The 14,908-nt window shown below is 36.8% G+C and overlaps 2 long non-coding RNA genes across 3 annotated transcripts in view; one reads left to right on the forward strand and one right to left on the reverse strand.

Annotated features, from left to right (window-relative positions):
* Window positions 1-7,678, reverse strand: part of LOC131331986 (uncharacterized) — a 42,684-nt gene extending 35,006 nt beyond the window's left edge. The window contains exons 1-2 of one of the 2 annotated variants that reach the window (XR_009201568.1): window positions 7,381-7,678; window positions 6,538-7,347 (exon numbers count right to left, since the gene is read on the reverse strand). This is a non-coding gene — a long non-coding RNA (uncharacterized LOC131331986). Of the gene's footprint in view, window positions 1-643; window positions 781-6,537; window positions 7,348-7,380 lie in introns of those variants that run through there. The other variant, XR_009201567.1, reaches the window with a different exon arrangement.
* On the forward strand, window positions 642-6,816 carry LOC131331987 (uncharacterized). The gene is made up of 2 exons (XR_009201569.1): window positions 642-756; window positions 6,543-6,816. It is a non-coding gene; the product is annotated as an uncharacterized LOC131331987 (long non-coding RNA).
* Window positions 7,679-14,908: the final 7,230 nt, after the last annotated feature.

Genomic DNA, 14,908 nt, shown 5'->3' on the forward strand with positions numbered 1-14,908 from the left:
CAAAGCATAAGTAATGCACAATATAAAGAACTACAATCCCACAATACACCACACTAAGTATCCCAATATTTTTCTCATTCCAGACTTCCACTGAGGGCATACCACAAAGAATTGTAGCTAATTTCAATAGTAAACTTGTATAACAACTTGCCAAGCGAAATAATGCTCTTTAAAACCATTTGGGAGGAAATTTGGATGACTGCAAGTAGAATTTTAGCATAAGGCAAGGTGCCATGACATAGCCAAATAAGGAATTCAAAAGTTAGTCAGCAAGGAAAGAAATAATTCAAAAGTCTAGTCGAAAAAAATCAGATAATTCCCACCAAGAATTTGATCGCTAGGTCATGGTAACTCCATACAAATAAGTACTCAGATGCATATATGTGCCCATCACTAAAAAATTAACTAATCATCAAAGAAACTCTATAAGCACTTGTGCTACCCTTAGGTTGCAAATTAGAGTTCACCTAATACTCAAAGGTAATTGTGTTATTAGAAACCATCATAATTGTTAACCACAATGCTAATCGTCAACCATAATGCTTCAAAGAATCAATCTCCTTCCAAAAGAAAAAAAAAACTAGTTTACAATGCAGAGAGTGAAAACACATACTATATCAATATACCCAAAATAAAAACTTACCTTATCGTGAGCCGAGGCACCAAGTCTCGTCATATCTCTAAGTAATCGAAGTGTTTTAACTTTGAGAAGTTAAGCCAAGTTTAAGGTCAAGCAACATGTCATCCATAGTTGAGGTAAGAAAATAGAAACCAGAAGTAGTATAAGTTAACTTTCTGAGAGAGGAATCAATGTCTAGTGGGGGTGATTAAGGAATAGCCTTTTGCAAATAGCTCATGCAAAAGTTCAGAAGGTTGAAAACAATATGCAATGATTTTAAGAACATTATCATCCAAAATAACGTCGCAATAAGATACCACTTTTGCATAGTTTACCAATCAAATAATCTAAGGAATCGTATGCATAGTTGCACTACTGCATTTTTTGAATTTATTTTCAAGAATTGACTTGAAAATATTACACGTATAACTTAGCATGAGTTTCTGACTTCCAAAACGTAAATCGAATATACTTATCTTCCTATACCAATAACAGTAGTAGGGATGGGAATCCCACCCGAACCAATGGCTAATTGAACTGAACTGATCAGGACGGTTTTTAATAGATTTTTTAACTCCAGTATTGGTTTCAATTTTTAATTTTAAAAAAACTAGCCAGCTCAATTTTATATGATAACCACACCATAATCAAAAGTCCAAAACCAAAATTGAACCACAACATAATTATGAAATATCCTTATATGTATTATATAGCTTTCAATTACAGTTAAGGGTTGCACCTCACTTTTAAGCGCCCCCTTCCCCCCCCCCCCCCCCCCCCCCCCCCCCCCCCCCCCGCAATTTTGATCTATTATAATCAATTGAATGAAGATTTAAGCTCAGCTCAATTCCATGTATAATGATTTCATTTATGGTTATTTTGTCTTTGTGTTTGGAAGATAAATTCACTGTGTTAATCACATTTGTTATTATTCAACCGTAAGAGAAAAATCGAACTGAACAGGTAACCGATGGTTTTGGCTATGGTTTAGATAAAAGAAAAATCGCTGATTTCAGTTACGATTTCGGTTTTAGTTATAAGTTTCGATTTTGGTTTTGGTTTTACCAGTGCACTGAATTGAACTGTTGCCATCCCTAAAGAAAACTCGTGCGCAAAACATGATTTCGAAGTTGCATGATTAGAGAATGAATCCCCTTCAAGAAGAGTATCTTACTCAAATCCAAATCCAAAAAGGGTTCTTAAAGAATTATCTTCATAAATTGTAGGAGTCTCAAGAATCTATAAGGAGTGGTGCAACTAATTATCACCTAGAGGCTAGAGCTCTACATCAGCACAAAATATGAACCGCTAGTTGCTATAAGAATACTCTTAAACTGGTGTTGCAGAGGTAGGCTTCTTAAACTTTTTTTGGGTTAACAAGTTAGAATCATAATTAGTCTCCACCACGTGACAACCATGATTGCTAACTTTATCTCAAGAGCTATTTGTTTCTTACATAATAGTTATCTCATGTTTCTTGAGGGGGTTTTCCTGGCACCCAATATTCTAAAAATCACTAGGCACTAGTCACGGAAAAGGGCTGCCTAGCGCCTAGGCAGGGACTAGGTGACTAGTCGGCTGCCTAATTTATACGTTGGACCACCGCTAGGCAATGGACTTTTCGAACACTGCTGGCACCGCATAAATGTCACAGTCAACATAAAATGTAACCACCATGGGAATTTTTTTCTCCCAACTAGTAGCAAATATCATGAAACTTGGTCAACATTTTGTCAGAGGAAAAAATGTACACGAGAGGAATATATTTACAAGTATAATAAGATAGTCATCCATATTGGACATACAATACAACAACAGTAGATTAAAATAGCAAGATTGAATACAATATACAACGGCTAGATCAAAATTCAAAAACATAAGTTCAAAAATGTTATACGAAATTGAACTCCTACTTGCGAAATTGACACTTCATTGGAACCCAATTAGGCCTTCATACACCAAGCGCAACCTAATTGTGGGCTTTTCTTGATAATCGAAGCCTCTTTGGACAAAGAATCAAGGTTCTAAGCTTAAATCTCTAAGATGGTGAAGATATTTTGTCCAAGTGTAGAGGTAATAAAAATAAGAAAGCAACCAAAAAAAAGAAAAAGAAGGATGTCAAATGGTTTCGATTTGATGAAAATGCGAACCAATTAATTAGGGGTGGGAATTCAGACAAGACCCATTAACACAACTTGAACCCAACACAAAGTTAGAGGGTTTGGGTTGATTACTTTTTATAAAAATACGAATATGACACCCGAAAATACACAAATTAAATGGGACAAATACAGCTTACACTCACGTAACCCCAAAGGAACAGTGATAACCTTTTAATTTTTTGTGCCGATCTGGTTACTCGAATGACGCCACAACATTATGCCTATTATTTTTGTACCAGTCTTTTAGTTCACAACGTATATTGAGATTTATATCACAGTTGTTCGCACTTTGTTGGAGTATTATTTTAGGTAAAAATCGTAAAAGAACATTGTAAGATTAGATTAAACATTGTACATGTGTAACATTTTTACGTGTATAATTTTATATATATCTTATGTAGATTTTCAACTAAAATGGATAACAGAATTATCCTGAATGCGACAAAATTTTAAGGAGGTTGAGTTACTAACAAGATATATGATGCGTTTAAGTTAACAGGTTGTTTGATACGAATCCAAATTGACACTATTCAAACTCGATAAGACACGATAGGACAATGCATCGTCCAGGGATGCATTCTTGTAAAAATGCACAGGTATGGGCATATCAAAACACCATAAACCTTTTTATAGGATGTACAATTGAACATTTTCTTATGGTCATTATCCCTTGGGTAATCACCCTGATACCTTGAATAACCCATGTATCTATAAGCTGCGTATTCGTCCTATATTAGGATCATGATTTACCCTAACACTATTAGTAGGAATATAAATGTAGTGTTAATGGGGTATTACGAATATGAGTAATTTTTCATGTTACTTAACTTACTTTGGATTATTTTATTATTATAACTTACAGGTTACCGGAGGCGCCGTTTGGAAGCATTTGGCTTTAATTTGGAGATTGAAGAGGTCGAAGACGAACCAAGTTGCAATTTTTGGCAAGCCCAAGTGAGTAATAAAGCGACGAGTGCAATCCTATAATGTTTTCCATCCTTCAAGAAAGTCTATATCAATCCCCTTTGGAAAGAAAAATCAAGAGCTTGATTACATCTCGAATTAAGAGTCAAGTTGGACAACTGGATATCTTGAATATAGCTTTTTGCTTAGTTACTCAATTGAGGTGATTCAAGTTTAGTTGGAATGATGTTTTAAAGAGCAACAGCTTTTTGTTAGATACGAATTCTCAAATTCAAAGTTTACTAGGTCAAAAAAAGCTCATAACTGTAGAGCATAATGTGTTTTGAGTATTTATCGAGGTTTAACTAGTTAAACGTATAACTAGGAGTCTTCAAATCAAAATTAGGGTCATTGTATACATTGGAGAGCAAAAGGAGAGAGAGACTTGAAGGTCTCCATGGCTTCCACCATTGAAGACTTGAAGATACAGCCCTCCACGAGCAATGAAACCTTCCCTCAGGGCTATAAATGAAGCTACCATCGAAGTAACTTCTTTTTTTTTTGTATAGATTTTAGGTTTATTATTTATATTGTGATTGTATGACGAAGATTCTTTTCACTATATGAAATTAGTTTGACTTTCCTGAATGTCTATATCGTGTTTGCATTCTAGATTTCAAGTACGTACATACAATGGTGTTTGACTCTTTAGGGTTTTGTGATTTCAATGATTGAGATAGATTATATCCAAGCCGCACCATTAGATGTTTTGCATATTGAAACAGATCGCGCTAGTAAGACAATTCGTGGTAGGCGGAAATTGCAGCAAAAATAGTCTACACCAATTGATAAATCATAATATCTCATTAGAGATGACTAATTGGGGATTGCAAGCCCTAGCAATAATCATAGCTTCTAAAGCCAACCAATCATAAATCTTTTTCCCTGAATCAATTTAAGAATTTGTTTAGATTATCGTAACGTTGCCATTTAATCCCTGAAGAATGCTACTTGGTTTCAACCATTATTCTAAAGAGTAGTATTTAACTCCAAGTGTCCATAAATATATTTTAACGCGAAAATGAGATGATAAGTCAAACCCGTACTGAGGGAATTTACAAATCTTTGATGAAAACGATTTTACAGTTACTAAGCTAAATAATCTACTCCATTATATGCGATTTTAATTAGCCCCTCATTATTTCCAACTTCTAGAATTGTTTTCCAACTCTATATGTGGTATTTACAAAGTAGTATTGTGTAAGAAAGAGATGAAACTGTTGCTAACAAAGTTTGTTGGCAAACATGCAATACATTTATGTGTAACCTAGTTTGAAAGGTCAACTGTTGACTACTTTGAGTTCATCATAATGAAACAACTCAATAAAACCAATAATATATTCGTAAAATTGTGAATAAGGCAAACAAATATTAATTAATTGATTATCCTTACGATCACTTTGTGATTTAGGCTGTTATTCCCTCTTTGAACAATTTTTATTTAACAGTTGGACCATCCTAAACAATGGGGAAGAGAAAAATAATGGCTTAAGGTATTGGCGGTGGTTGTAGTTGAGGACAAATCAGAGGGTGGTAAATTGCAGATGGGAGGAGGTGGTGGTCCAAAGCCATAGGGATGAGTTATGGAGTAGAAAAGGTGTTTGTTCCAGGCGCGGGAGAAATAATGAGTTCGTATTTCAAATCAATTGCGCTTCTTTCCTAATGAAGCAAAATCCGATGAATTGGAGTCATAAAACTTATGTTTATAATAACAATGAGCTATTACGGTAGGGATCAACTTTTCTACAAAATTGATAATGTAGCAATAAATTAATTGCTATGAGCTTTTGTATTTTAGATTTGAGAAAAAGATCATCGGATCAACTATAGTGTTATCAATTGACTTTCTACCATTCTCAAACGATAATTGGAAATAGCCAAGGCTAAGGAACAAGTCCAATATCCAAACACCATACTTCTTTTGACAGATCCTCAACTGAGAGCTTGTTTCATTCTAGCTACCAAGGGCAACCAACCACTGTTTCACTTATCCATTTCATCTTCTAATGTGGGAAGAGGTGGGGACTACCGATGGGATATAAGCCAAATAATCTTTAACAAGTTGAAAGGTCAAGGAAGTGAGTGGCAACAACGGGTGGGCGATTGGGCGGTTCCCTTAGATGGTTGATAAGAGGTTGGGTGGTGAGCCTATTTAGCAATAAAAGGTTCATAGCCGGTTGGGCTATGAACCTAATTATAACTAAATGATAGAAGAATGACAGTGCTATTTGATGTAAAGCACAAGAGGTTGACTTTATGAATCAAAAAGTGGGGTACCAAAGTGAAATTTTGGGAAGTGAAATGTTGCCTAGTGCAATAGAACAAGAAAACATAAGTACTACATAATTGTGGGGCTTGCGGGATTCTTTCAAGTTCACAAGCCTTACAACCATGCTAGCATGGAGCAATATACAACCCTCCATCACTATATGGCCGGGCTAATGACTTCCAAACAAGAAACTATCGATTGCAGTCCAGGTTTATGTCTGGTACTTATAGCATAATGTACAGCGGATCTCGATATTAGTTTTGGGGTGGAGCCATAAACCTAATTACCCAACAAAAACAGAAAAAAGATCAAGAAATGAAAACCTGACAATAAACATCTACGCCTATGGACTACATCATAACCAGCAAATAAAAACAGATAAGTCAACGGACAAGATAAGGCAAGAGGTTCATGGGAAAACATTAAAGCAGCAAAGCTAGCTACATCTATATAGCACAGAAAATAATAGGATCAAGAACAGTTGATATAAGCAGTAACTACAAGGGAAAAATATTCGTGCGCACCTGAGATCGAGAAGTCGAGAACACATCCGCATCTCATCAACATCGAGTTTCCCTTCCTCTACTGCCGGATCTTCGACAGGCCCTACCACCAACATGTTGTTCACCTGCGCTGCTAGTGCATGTGCTCGTGTCTAGATTTTGACCATTCCGCTATCTCGTGATGGAATCATTGTACTACCTCCAGGCTTCGAAAATTGAGATTACTCTCCGTTCAAAAACATCCAGTTTCCCTTACCGTTGATGAATGATGATTGATCTACCAATTTTCAAAAAATAAAAGACCAAAATGGATAGAGAGAGAGAGAGAGAGAGAGAGAGAGAGAGAGGGAGAGAGAGAGGTACAGATCCGAACAAGTTCAACGTTGATTTAAACCGCAAGCAAAAATGTCAGGTATAGTATGAGTATCGAGATGATATTGGATGGAGGAGCTAGAGAAAAAGAAGATAGCGAAAAGCTGTGAACGAAAACTCTTCTACTTTCCCTAATTTTCTCGAGAACCAAACAGCGACGAACAGAAAACGAAATCGAGTCATCGAGATCATTTTACACCGAACAAAACGAGCAGATTACCGGAGGAAAGAAAGGAAAAGAAGATAACTAAATGCTATGAACAAAAACTTATCTAGTTTCCCTAATTTTCTCGAGAACCAAACAGAAACCAAGACAAAATTGAGATCATCTAACGCCGAACAAAATTAGCGGATTACCGGAGGCGTGGAAGAAGAAGAAGAAGGTAACAAAACTACATAATGCTGTGGACAGAAACTAATCTACTTTCCCTCGTTTTCTCGAGAACTCATCCACTTTCCCTCGTTAATTTTCTCGAGAACCAAACGACGGACGAATATAAAACGAAATCGAGATCATTCGACTGTGAACAGAATGCGCAGATTACAGGAGAAATAAACGTAGTTACGAGAGAGTACGATCGAGCAGGCGGCGGCGGGGAAGACTCGATCGATGAAAAATCATAGAATCAGACGGAGGATGTGAAACTCGTGAATGTAGAATGAGAGAGAAACTGAGATATAAGAGAACAGCTGTGTTTCGTAGGGGGAGACACGGAAACCATACCTATAAAAGAAGGCGGTGAGAGAGAGAGAGAGAGAGAGAGAGAGAGAGAGAACGCGCTCTGGAAGGTCGTAGAGTATATGCAGGACTTGTTTATATAGTGGGGAAGGGAGTAGTAGTTACTATTGGACGCCCTCATGAATTAGCACGTAATCCGGATTAGTTTTCAACTTTATTGATGAAAATCTTTGCTAGGGTTTCGAGGACCCAATGGGAGATGCTGCCATAGAGTGGTCAGGTCGGCTGCTTATCTCGGCAATCGTCAGCTCGGATATTCATCGAACAATAGATGATTCAAATTTGTAATGCGCTCATATTCGATCCAAGTCGTCCGTGTCGAGATGAACGGCCGAATCGACCGCTATGTACCTGTTCGGCAAGGAGTTGCCGAGCAACATCCCTGGGTCCTGAGGACCATGGCTTCTCTCCCAACACCGTTTCTAATATTTTTTTTTCTTCGCTTATTACCATCATCTCTCTATATCTCCCCACTCCTCTTTCCACTGTAGGTCGTACCTTTCGTTAAATCCTTTTGTTCTTGCTCTCAATTTGTTTTAGGAGCGGTGCCGAGCACCCTATCCGACCGTTCATCTCGGCAATCAATGACTCAAATCTTTACCGAGCAATCGGTGACTCAAATTTGTATGCGCTCAGATTCAATCCAAGCTGCTCGTGCCGAAATGAACGGCCGGATCGACGCTTGACACTGCTCGGTAAGGATGCCCGCATCCCCAGGTTCGGGGCGACACGTGGCAAATACTATGAATCCTATAAAAATATGTGTTGAGGGGTTCCGAAGTAGGAGTACCATGTAACGGACCCATGACACCCAATAAATTTTCGGATCCCACTGTTTTTGAATTTCTAAAGCCGCTATTCTTAGATTTCCTGGGGACAGCAAATCAGGGATTAAAATTAGAAAAAAGCTAGGATTGAGCCGATGTGTAGCTGAGCGAGGCTTGGCTTCTCGGCTCTTCTGAATTCCCAAAACATTAGTATTATATATTCCGGGGTTTGGCCATGAATTTTCGCTCTCACATATCGAATGTCTAGAGTATTATGAACAACTTTTTTTAATTTCTTTTAAAAATGCAAGACTAGTCAAAAATTTCTTTTAAAAAATACAAGCCTGCGATCAAGAGGGACGCTATGTCAGCACGCAACATGTTGTCGCTGTCGGGAAAATCCGTTCTCCACCGAGTAGCCAGTGCATCAGAATGTCCTTTTTTAAAAAATGCAAGGCTGCAAGGCTGCAACCATGAGCAAACCGAGCCGAGCCAGCCACCGAAGGAGTGACGTGCTCAACTGCATACGGGTCGTCGGCAACGAGAGCACGTGTCCAGCTGTTGACGTGCCACCCTCCCACTCACCTGTAACCGCTTTCCATTTAAATTCCTATACGTGTCCTCTCTCCACCAATCCCAGATCGACACCTCTCCTGTTCCTCTAACCTAGTCTTCATCGAAATCGGACAAATAATAGTCTGAACGCGCTCCACTTGAAAATTTGAAACACGGAACCTAACCTCGACTATCGTAGCCACGTGTCAAACTCTTTACTTTTTTTTATTAAGAAATTCCAAAAGTGGAAGATATTTGGGATTTGGGGGCAAAAGGGATGCCAGTTGTACCACAGATACTTCAGAAGATGGACCCTTTTTTGATAGATTGATGACTCCTGTTTTGTGTCTTCTCTCTTTTCTCTTCTTCTCTGAGGTTTTTTAAGTGTCTACATCTGTCACGTGTGAAAATACACAGGACTCACATTTGTCACACATAGGTGAAGCAATAAAACTCAGTCTTGCTATTGACACAGCAAATCTGTGCACAGATGACTTTATGGGATCCTCTAAATATGTCATACAAATAATCTTATCCGTTAATTATGTTTAAAAAAAATTTCAAGGGCCTCCGCTAGAAATTAACTCAATCCGATATCTATAAGTATTTGATCTAATCATCTAACTTTTCATTCAAGTTTTTAGAGAATAAAAAATTAGACGATCAGATCAAGTACTTATAATTATCGAATTGAGCTAATTTTATGTGAGAGCCCTTGAAAAATGTTTTAAATATAATGAACGGTTCGAATCAATTGTGTGAGACCCGTAGTAGGCCCCACATAGCAATCTGTGCACGATCTGTACACAGATTTGTTGTGTCCATAGACTTTCAAAATAAAACTATGGGTACCCAAAGGTGAAGTAAGGCATTCTGCAAACGGAAAGTCTGTGGACACAGCAAATTTGTGCACAGATCGTGTACAGATTGCATTGTGGGGTCTAACATGGATCTCACACAAATGATTCGAGCCGTTCATTACGTTTAAAACATTTTTCCAAGAGCCTTCGCAAAAAATCAGCCTGGTCCGATACCTATAAGTACTTGATTTAATCATTTAGTTTTTCATGATCCAAAAACCTGAAAGAAAAGTTAGATAATTATCAAGTACGTTATAGGTATCGGATTGAGCTAATTTTTTTCTGAGGACCTTTGAAAAAATATTTTAAACATAATGAATTGCTCGGATCATTTGTCTGGGACCCTTAATGGGCCCCACAATGCAACCTGTGCACACAGTTTTGCTATGTCAGTAGCAAGGTTCTTCTGCAAAGGAAAATGTTTCTCTCCGTTCTCATTTGTTTGTCCAATTTTGATATATGTGTTCCTTATAAATTTGTCTATATCTTACAATCTATAATGCTTTATATCATTTTGAAAATATCATATTAGAAAACTAATTGAGATGTATCAAACAAGATTGATATTGCATATAAAAATTATTATAGATTGAAACATATGGATAATTTTGTAAGAGGTCTTAAATAGTGAAAAGAGACAAACAAACCTAGGGGTAAGGGCAAATGACTGACTTTGAGAGTACTCCCTTTGGTCAGGGGTTCGATTCCCCACCGAGTGAGTACCCTGATATATAGTAAGTGGGAGTTCATGACTGGTGTGGCCGTGTTAGTTCCCCCGAGGTTTGGGTTGCGTAGTTGGGTCTAATTGTGGCTTGGCTATAGGGTTGTTCCTCGGTTATCAAAAAAAAAATCGAAACGGATGGAGTAACTAAAAGATGTATTAATATTTGCAAAAAATGCATAGATATTCGTCAAATTGCATTGATATACATGAAAGTTGTATTGGAGTTTTTACTGTTTTATAGTATCTTTTTATATGTATTATCCTGTGTCCAATGGACTCACATTAGTCGAACCCTCTTGACTCACGTTAGTCGGACCCTTGTATAAAAATAATAAGTGGAGTAGGCACCCGTGTTTGAAACCTCCTGAGTACTATCAATTCTTTGTGAGAAAGTTTTTATGAGGCTTTGTTCTGGATTTAATCGGAGGCCATGTTAGTTCACGATTAGATTGGATTTGTATTAATTAATGGGTCCTTTTATTAATGACAACCCACTACTTTTTACACTTTTCAATATACTTTCACATATTTTTATACAATTTTCACGCATTTCAATGCACTTTTTAAACTTTAACGACAACCCACTTGACTGTCTTTATCATTTTTCTTAATCAATTGATGTGCGTATAATGTGACCCAAAGATCTTGAGTTATAAAAAAATGAAGACGGCTCGTGGACACATACATTCATACTTTTTTTTTTAATCAGTACTAATTTGAGAAATACGAAGAGTGAGAATATAGAGGAAACTGATCTTGATATTTGTTGAGCTCTCTTTCACGGGGACCTCATCTTCTAAAAATGGGTCTACACGTAGAATTTGCTACAGTAAAATGCTTTTGTCATCCGAATGACACTTTTGAACTCGAGTCTCGTCTCTGTGTGCATGATTAGTTGCCTTTCACTTTAGAATGTGATGGGTCTTGAGCATAATCTTTCCTCCAGTGCCGCGCATATCCCATGTTCGTTCTTGTCACTTGGTAAAAGCTCATTTTGCTATTATTAGAGGGGTAGTAACCACGTGTTGGAGCTTCCCTCCCATCAATCCGTGTCAATAGTGTTATTGTCTTTACTTTATGGTCGATCATCTATTTTGTGATCTCCATTGCTCATCAATGGAATGTTTTTCCTATTTGTTTGACATACAGTACTTGGCTATTTATTTGGAACTTGGCGTGCTTGAAAGAGGGTCTTAGTAGAAAGCCATACATGATGTGTCTTGAGCATAATATCGCTTCGAGTGTCAACATGTGACAATAGTCCCGTCATACAAATGGGTTTACGGGCCCTTGGGAAGATGCGAGACTAAAAGAATAGATCTTGGAAAAGAAAACAAAAGATTTAAAAAAAGAAAAAGAAAGAAGAAGACCTGTCTGGGTTATTTTAACTAAGCTTAATTAAAATAAGCCTTTTTTAAAGTAGTTTAACCCTTGGCCCTTGGCAACACTAAAGAGTGCAGATTTTGGTAAGGGTTCTCTGGTCACGGGAAATTTTAAGGACACATCAATGTGTGACACTCCAATCACATCTTTATCACATGTATGTATGGAAAGTCCACAATAAATGTTAGGGACCCACATGTATGTGAGAGAGATGTGATTGAGGTGTGACAAATTGATGTGCCCGTTGCTAACATCTCCCTCTGGTCACATGCAAAACTCGTCTATTCCTCTTTGATGGCCAATCACCACTCGAAACGTGTGTTTTAAACAAACAGGAATGGAAAAATGGAGGCCGACTTTTTTAGTTTGATTTTTCTCTAAGGGATTTTTGGGTTTTTTCTTGTTTTGTTCTTATTTGAATTTTTTTTTCATTTGTTAGTTTTACGTCAATTCTTTTGACTTTTTGATTCATCTCGTCAAGACGAATCGGAAAAGTAAATTTTTTTTTACTTTTATTCAAATATTTTGAATAAGGACCACTTTTAAGTAAAAAAAAGTCGATTTTTAAAACTTTTTTACTTAAAAGTGGTCATTGTTCAAAATATTTGGGTAAAAGTAAAAAATTTTACTTTTCCGATTCGTCTCGCAGAGACGAATAAAAAAGTCAAAAAAAAAATTGGCGCAAAATGAACAAGTGAGAATTTTTTTTGACTAAAGATAAAAAGTACTAAAAGAAAAAATTGTTATCGGAACGGGTGAGATTCGGAAGAATTCGCAAGTGGTCGAACGAGCTTTTTGTGGGTCAGAGCATCTCTAGCCCTATTTTTTATTTTGGCTAATTAAAAGTATAAAAAAATTTGAGTACATTCTATTTTTTCTATTCATGTTTTCATGTAGGAGAGTGATTTTCACAATCCCCAAATTCTTAACTGTACTTCAAAGGGAGATAGTTGATTTTCGCACTCCCCAAATTATTAGCTTTGAAGAGTGCAAAAATCAATATAATTAACAATTTGGGGAGTGCGAAAATCACTTCCGTTTCATTTTTGCACCGCCCGACATTAACAATTTTGGGATGCAAAAATCACTCCCCTTTCATTAATTTATAAATTTAAATTCTACTTTATATTTTTGCTATACATCCAAACTAAAATGAGCTGAAAAGAGAATCAAATTTAAAAGTCAAGGTTGACTTTGCACTTCTTCTTGACTAATCTAGAACATGATGGCCAATGGGCTCTAGTCTAATTGGCATCTCCCGGTCCTTTCCATATGGGAGGCTAGGATTCGAGCTCCGTTGTTGGTGTTTGAGTTTTAGAGTTATAGATAGCCTTCGAAATCTCTTGTAGACTAACCTACTAACATCCTGCTAACCCCCACTAATATATACAATATTAGGGGAAAAAAAAATCTGGGCATGATGGACCGTCATGACTCATGATTCATGACCATTTGTATGGCTTCTCTAAACTGACTAGTCTGGCCTATCTTCTCATAGGTATTTTAGCGTGGTTTTTTTGTTTGATTTTCTTTAATTTTTATAGATTTGTGTCAAAGTTTTACTTTATTTTTTTCGTCTCGACCAAGGAATCAGAAAAATATAAAAACATAGATTAAAGTTTGAAAAAAATCATACTCCATAAGATAATTAATGAAAAAGACCCAATAAGTTGAGAAAATCAATTTATTTATTTATTTTTACGTCAATCTTATATGAACTGTTTTAAACTTTGGTCTATGTTTTTATATTTTTTCTATTCTTCTCGTCTAGACAAAAAAAAAATGATGTAAAAATGTGACCGACTCTTGTAAATATTAAGGGAAATGAACCGAAAAGATCATACCTAAAAGCCCCAAAAAAAAATTAAGCCATAAAGTTTGCGTAAGGTAAAATGCGCGTCTAGCTATAAAGAGAGCCTGTTGAAGTAAAGAAGAGTGGGAGATGCTCTTTCATAGTACCAAATTGTTTTCTATTACCCAATCTTTAACCCTTAACCGAAATTCTTACTTAAATTTGAGAAAGTTTAGCAAAATTTCATGTGATATATCTCCAAGAGAAAGTTTGATGATTCTCGTCATTTAACTTGCTGGACTAGGGCTGCCCACATTAACCGTAATTAAGACACTAGGCTTTGGACTTGTTTGATAAAACTGAAAATTGAAACTGAATGCTGAAAAATCAAGTACTGAAAGCTGAATGCTGAATTTTTTAAGTTGAAAAGCTGTTTGGTAAACATATTAAGTACTGAATTAAAAAAAGATAAATTAATTTTAGTTTCAATTCTCTCTTAATTTACTAATGGTTACAATTTACTTACAATAATGGTGGAATGGTGATTGTGGTGGTGGTGTGTTGGTGGTGATGGAGTGGTGGCGGCAGTGGTGGTGTTGGAGTGCTGGCGAAAATGGTGTAATGGTGGTGGTGGAGTGATGGTGATGTAACGGTGACAGTGAGTGGTGGTGGTGTTGTAATGGAGGTTGTGGCGGTGGAGTGATGGTGTAATGGTGAAAGTGAGTGATGTCGGTGGAGTGATAGTTGTGCAATGGTGACATTGTGGTGGTGGCGGCGGCGACGGCGACGGTGTATTAGTGGTGGTGGCAGTGTGGTAATAGTGGTGGTGGTGGTGGTTGTGGTGGTGGTACGGTAATTAAATGCAAGTACATAAAAATTCAATCAGAATTAAGTAAGCTACTTATTTTTTTTCAACTTTTTAGCCTACATTCTAAGTAGCACTTAATTTGTTAAGCAATGTATAATGTTGTTATCAAACCTATTGAATCACTTATTACTTAATTGATTCAATTTTAAGTGCTGAATTTAGGTTATCAAACAAGCTCTCAAAGCGTAATTCGCTTGGACCTAAATGATTTGATTTGAATCATTCCGTTGTAGAACTCAACAAGTGGAATAAGCATATCACATTATTGGACTCATGATGAACTATATTGCGGTAAAAAACAGCCAGGCCCCCCACCTCCGAACTTGATACAA

Source organism: Rhododendron vialii, chromosome 7a, assembly GCF_030253575.1.
Source record: "Rhododendron vialii isolate Sample 1 chromosome 7a, ASM3025357v1".
In the NCBI taxonomy this organism is placed as follows: Eukaryota; Viridiplantae; Streptophyta; class Magnoliopsida; order Ericales; family Ericaceae; genus Rhododendron; species Rhododendron vialii.